Raw genomic sequence first — 6,853 nt, forward strand, 5'->3', positions numbered from 1 at the left:
TCACCTCTAGATTATATGGTGGATATTCCACAAACTTCTAGAGCTTCAACTTCTCAAATACGAGAAGAAGTATAATCTTCAGCAGAAGATTTAATAATTAATCAAAATAATATTGTTCATCAATGTAACTTTCAAAAAGTTAAAGAAACTGATACTGTTTCTGAAATGAATTTTACTATTTAATGGATAGTAAACCAAAAATTGATTTTACTAAAGGATCTTTTGCTAGAGCAAAGATCAATGCAGAATTTTATTTACCCAAATGGAAATCTTTCAGAGATTGGTATTTTAAAAGTTTCTCTGAAGAAGAATTTGAATATATTGTCACAGAATTTTATAAATACTGTGAAAATCAAAATAGATTAATTCATTTTGTTCCTTGGTTTTTTAAAACATTTATAATAGATTATATTTCTATTCTTGAAAGAAATTATAAATTTCCTTCTGGACAGATTCAAAAATCTGTATATCCTCCTCAACAATCTTTTATTATAGAAAAGAATAATAAAGTTTTGAATTTTACTGCTTTCTCAAAATTATTTGAAAAGGATATGTTACAAATAACTGTTAAACATATTAATCAAATAATTGAAAAACAGAATTATACAAATTTATATCTTACGATAATAGGAGAAGAGATAGTTTCTCTTAAAGATCGTATTGATAAAATTGTTTTAGCTATTAATAAGATTAAACCAGATGTTCATATACAAGAACCAGAAACTAATATTGTTTCTATTGCTAGTTCTTCTATTAAATCCCCTCCAGAAATTAAAGATTTTAAATTTAAATCTTCTGTTTCTGATTTAGAACAATTATTAGAAGAAAAATTTAAAAATCTTAATTTAAATACTCTTAATGAAGAGTTTGACAATAATAATATATCTGAGGAATAAATTAATAAAATTAAATGGGCAGATAAACCTACCCAAACTAAATATTATTATGATAGACCTACTCCCATGGATGTTCTTGTTGAAGAACAAGAATATATTTTCTCTAATAGTTATAATGGGAAAAGTATATATGAATGGAATATAGATGGAGTTAGTGATAAACAAATTTATAATACAGTTCACAGAATGCTTATGTATAGTACTGTGTGTAAAACTTCAGGTATTACTGAAAAAAATATTGCTAGAATGATTATAGCAGGATTCACTGGCCAACTTAAAGGTTGGTGGGATAATTATTTAAATGAATTTCAGAAAAATGATATTTTCAATTCAATAAATATTGAAGATAATATTCAAGTAGAAAATGTTGTTTATTCATTAATAACAACAATGATTGAACATTTTACTGGTAGATACACTGATAATAGTGAACAAATTCGTACTTTATTAAGTAATCTAAAATGTAAAACACTTACTGATTTTAGATGGTATAAACATACCTTTTTATCTCGAATTTATGAAATACCAGACTGTAATAATAGTCTTTGGAAAGCCAAATTTATAGATGGTTTACCCTTTCTCTTTGCAGAAAGAATTAGAAAATNGAGGAGGATAAACAGATTTTTGAATCTGTCCAGAAGGAAATTTATAATTTCTTTCAAGAATAGAAATATAATCTATAATAAATGTTTTAAAAAACCAAGGAACAAAATGAATTAATTTATTTTGATTTTCACAGTATTTATAAAATTCTGTAACAATATATTCAAATTCTTCTTCAGAGAAACTTTTAAAATACCAATCTCTGAAAGATTTCCATTTGGGTAAATAAAATTCTGCATTGATCTTTGCTCTAGCAAAAGATCCTTTAGTAAAATCAATTTTTTGTTTACTATCCATTAAATAGTAAAATTCATTTCTGAAACAGTATCAGTTTCTTTAACTTTTTGAAAGTTACATTGATGAACAATATTATTTTGATTAATTATTAAATCTTCTGCTGAAGATTCTATTTCTTCTCGTATTTGAGAGGTTGAAGCTCTAGAAGTTTGTAGAATATCCACCATATAATCTAGAGATGAAATAAAAGAATGACTAGATCTTGATCTAGCATAAACAGAAGAGGGTAATAATCTTCTTTGTTCATTATTAAACTGTATTTGAACAGATCCTTCATTATTTTGAATAACTTGCTGTAAATCCCTATTTATTATAGGATTTCTAGGAACAGCTTGTTCAATTATCCAGTTTTCTGGAAATTCTATTTCTTCCCATTTTATAGATCTACGGGTTGTAATATTAGATCTATTAAAATTAGTTTCTATTAGAATTGTTTCATTTAATTTTTTATCAATTCTTTTACACATAGGATTTAGTGTAAACAATGGTTTATAATAAATATGATAACATATATATATATATAAATGATACCCTACCCACCATTTGGTGTGGAACTCGATGGGCGCCGCTGAGTTGGCGCCCACCTCATTTTTTTTTCTTAGTAGTTTAAAAAAAATTATAAACAAAATTGCTCAACATTAATCAACTTCACACCTCCCTTCTCCGCCACAACCCATGTACCTCCACCGACCACCACCACCGCTGTCTCCCGCAGCCAAGAGAATCTCCCTCCCAAAAGATTTGTTCATTGTTACTACTGCTACTATACGAGATAGAGAAGTTATCTGCAATTGGATCCGTAGCTTCGTTGTTGTTTAGAAAACAAACCCTCCTTCGTCCTCCTGCTGCTGCCTTTTCTACTTCCCTTCTATTTGATGACACCCAGAAACAGGTATTTTTTATGATGATTTTCGTGTGTTGGGGAATTTTTTAGCATTCAAATTTGATCATGTTTCGGAATATAGTGCTACCAAAGTTATGTGCTGGTTGATTGTTTGTTTCATCGTTTTTGTGTTGCGCGATTGGGTTTGGTTTTAGCAAAAACAGCAGTCTGATAAAATGGTGTAATTCGTCAAGTTTCTCTCCAATGGGTGTTTGATGTTAAGAAAATAAAGTTACGAATTATGATTCATGATTGAGTGATTCCGAGTGTTCAAGGATTGGAGGCTTGTTTATTTAATTGATTTTGTTGAAAGAGAGAAAAGAGTAACGCCAAATAATTTCAATGAAGATAAGGCAATGCAATCAGAGATTTGAACGGAAAGAAACCAATTTTGGAATGGCTGCAAACGACGGGGGTTAAATTTGGCGAAATTGTTTCCGGGTCTCAAATTTGAGATTGAAATAATTTATATCAAAGTCTGAATTTTGATTTATTTTCTAGTTATTTCTTGGTTAAATCTGCTAGGATGAATCTCCAAGTGGTTCCTTTTTCTGTTGACATTCATCTAAGCATATTGAGGAGGTTGGTTGGAGGTTTAAACTTCTGTGGTTTGTGATTGCAATTCGTGTCCATTAAGAATCAGGAAGTACTTTGACATGAGTGAACGTGTAATGCAACAATACATTCTAATTCTTTCTTTTTCATTTATTACTTGTTGTATTTGAGGAGTTTTCAAGTTCTTAAACTTCAAGGATTTTGCATGCATTTATGTCAGGAAATACGCTTGCGTACTATTGACAATATTTGATGATGTATAATCTCTGGAGTAATGTTGTAACTAAATTCATTGGATTTGGTTCTTTTTGTGCCGACCATTGCTTGCTTATTGTTTCTTTAGACATCATACTGTTTAAGTACTCTCTATTGGTTGTGTTTGTAGTTCAAAGAAAGTGTGGCCTAGTTTGCTCAAGAAAATAGGTTTGATCGACCCTACCCACATGGGTAGTGCCCCAAAACCATTGAGGAGTTGACACTTGTTAAATTTTGACACGTGTCAACTTTTCATTGTATGGAGTTGACAAGTGTCGACTTCTCAATAGTTTTGGGGCACTACCCATATGGGTAGGGTCGAACAAACCAGACATTGCCCCACATGCCTTGAAAACAGACCGATCAAATTACTTTCCAGAGGTCAGGTTACCGATGTCTCTTTTTCTTTTGTGTTGAACCACAAAAATCGATTGATTTTGACTTCATCAACTTTCACAACAGGAAGTTAATTTGTGGAAGCTGATGGGGGATTTTAATCTCTTAGGAATCACTGCACCAGGTACAAACTTTCAATTCGGAAAATTTTCCTACTCTACTTTTAGTCATTTGTAAGCGGGTGCATATAGTATTTAAAAGAATTGACAATTGTAAGCATGGTGATGCATGCTGTAGTTTAGTACAATTCTTGAAAATTTTCCACATGCTATTTTGCTTTTGGGTTTCAAAAGTTATTTCCAACTGAAGAGCATCACCTACAAACTGAGCGGTTGAAACACTTGGTTGATAAGAAAAAAAGCTAACATATGTCTGCATGGTATGCCCTCAAACTCAAATTTCATACAACTACATGATATATAATCCAACTGTTTATTATGTGTGAGCGACCTTGATTTGGAGGAAGAACAAGTTTGAAAATTCATCCCATTGTAAACCACTAATTCAACTCCTACATATACTTGCTGCATGTAATAACCATGACTTTCACACATTTCACTTTGAAACTCCACATATTTTTTTTTCGTATACACCTTAACCATTTGAGCTTCCATTGGCCATTTTATCTTGATCTTGGGATGCTCATTCATATCAATATGGTCAGCAACTAACTCATTGTGCCTTCGGTGCCGGAGTGCCCTATTGAAACGGGTTATAAAATCCATCAATGAATTCTTATTAGAGACATACCTCTTGAAAAATGCATGTGAACTTTCAGATCTCTGACTACTTGACATTCCAGCACAAAATATATGGTTAAAATATATTGGCACCCACTTCTGTCGCAATTCATACATCAATGACAACCAATCATATTGCTCCAAGTTAGCGCACTTAATAACATCTTCCCACGACTTCTCAACTTCATCAGGTGTTGTGGAATTTTGAATGACATTCTTTATGCTTCGATAGTAGTCACGAAAAGTAATAGGGTTTAATTTATCTTGGAATTTGTTCAATATGTGCCACAAACAATATCGATGCACTGTTTTAGGGAAAACTTGTGCAATTGCTTTCACCATAGCAGGATCTTGGTCAGTAATTATCACGTTTGGTGCACCTTTAGGCATTGCTTCTATGAACTTGTTAAACAACCAAACGAAAGACTGAGTTTTCTCGTCATTTAAAAAACCGCAACCAAACACAATTGTCTGATGATGATGATTAACTCCTACAAATGGTGAGAAAATCATACCATATTTATTAGCGTTATACGTCGTATCAAACACCACAACATCACCAAATACACTGTTTGCCCTCCTTGACACAGGATCTGCCCAAAAACACATGCTAAATCTTTTAAGACTCATAATCAAAGAAAAAAGAGGAATTCTTGTCTTTCTCAGATGCAAAGAACTCAATCAATGTTTCAGCATCGATACCTTTTTGTTCATCTCTTAGCTTTTTCTCAAAGTTTCTGATATCTCTTTCAGTGCAACCTACATGCTCGGGCCCTCCATACTCTACTAAGGAAAAAAAATGAGGTGGGCGCCACACCACACTACTACAAAAACGGCAAATGACAACGGATTTTATCCGTTGTCGTAGCCATTTAAAAACTGTTGTAACTGAGGGTGTTGTTGAAAGTCCGTTCAACGACAACGGTTTTTATCCGTTGTGGTAGATCAAATTTGCGACGGTTTTAAAAAATAGCGACGGTCGTGATTGCTACCGTCGCTAATTTTAAATTAGCGACGGTAGCAATCACGACCGTCGCTATTTTTTATAAAAAAAATTTCAAACTTTCTATTCTTAGAAATTTTCTTGAAAAATCCTATCGAGTGTCGAAATACTTTAAACTATCCGTTAATGTTGCTATCCATCTTGTTCTATGCCTTTCCATTCGTTTTTATTTCAGAAAATGACTTCAAATTCTTCTATGCCTCGCACTCAGACCACGGCTCGCATGAGTGTTATACTCAGCCCTAACAAGGATGCCATCATTAAGGACCTTCGAGAATCTCTCGCCCTAGAACAGAAAGACAACGGGAAACTGATTGCAACTCTACATACTCTGCAAGAAGAAAAGCACGAGCTGGAGGAACAGAAAGCTAATCTCAAGGCTCTCTTGGAGCAGACCTCTTTTATAGCGGTCCAACGACATCAACAGGATGCAGTGATCATTCAAGAACTGCAAGATTTGGTGCAGCATTTGACTATGCATAACGAACACTTACAGAATCAGGTTCAACAACTTCAAGATGCCCTTATCGACTTGGAACCTGAAATAGAACCAATAAAAGACGAAGCAATAGGAGATGACGAGATTTTAGATGATTGAAGATTTAGTACCGTGAATATTTGTAATAAGGAATTATAATCCATTAGCTTTCTTATGAATTTTCTCTCTTTTTGTGCTTCCTAAAACTTGGATTTATATTGCTTTATCTTTTCATTTGAATCAATAAAAAGTTTATTTGGTTTATCAGTGGTCGATTTCATTTCATATTTGACTCATTGATATATTTTAGCAAACAAATATCTTAGAAACTTGTACACTTGTAGGACATGGACGGAAGACCAGTACGAAACAACCGCAACCCACGCTACGAAGATCGCAACAACAACCGTAATAACACCGACAATGAAGGGAACCTACCTCCGCCACCACCACCAGATTGGGCTAAGTCAAGCTGACTTAATGACCATAGCAAGTACACCTACTTGGGTGCTAATGGACCGAGTTATTAAGCTCATGAGTCCGAAGAGGTGCGTGTTTATCTGCTTGTGCAGTGTGCTATTTCATATCCCTTAAAGACCAGTCTTATCTTTTTCCTAACGTCGGCCCTGTTCCCAACAGAGGCAATATTATATGTTAAGAATCTGACATGACTCTTTTATGGCCCACCTAGACAACCAGATCAAACGACACAACGTCAGCAGCTTGACGCACAAGAACTTCTCAAGA

The 6,853-nt window shown here is 33.5% G+C and overlaps 1 long non-coding RNA gene across 1 annotated transcript; it reads left to right on the forward strand.

The window, feature by feature from the left end:
• The first annotated feature begins 2,460 nt into the window (after nucleotides 1-2,460).
• LOC140963572 (uncharacterized) lies at nucleotides 2,461-6,605 on the forward strand. Its single transcript, XR_012172709.1, has 4 exons — nucleotides 2,461-2,688; nucleotides 3,620-3,870; nucleotides 3,952-4,009; nucleotides 6,451-6,605. It is a non-coding gene; the product is annotated as an uncharacterized lncRNA (long non-coding RNA).
• Nucleotides 6,606-6,853: the final 248 nt, after the last annotated feature.

Source organism: Primulina huaijiensis, chromosome 17, assembly GCF_012295235.1.
Source record: "Primulina huaijiensis isolate GDHJ02 chromosome 17, ASM1229523v2, whole genome shotgun sequence".
Classification (NCBI taxonomy): Eukaryota; Viridiplantae; Streptophyta; class Magnoliopsida; order Lamiales; family Gesneriaceae; genus Primulina; species Primulina huaijiensis.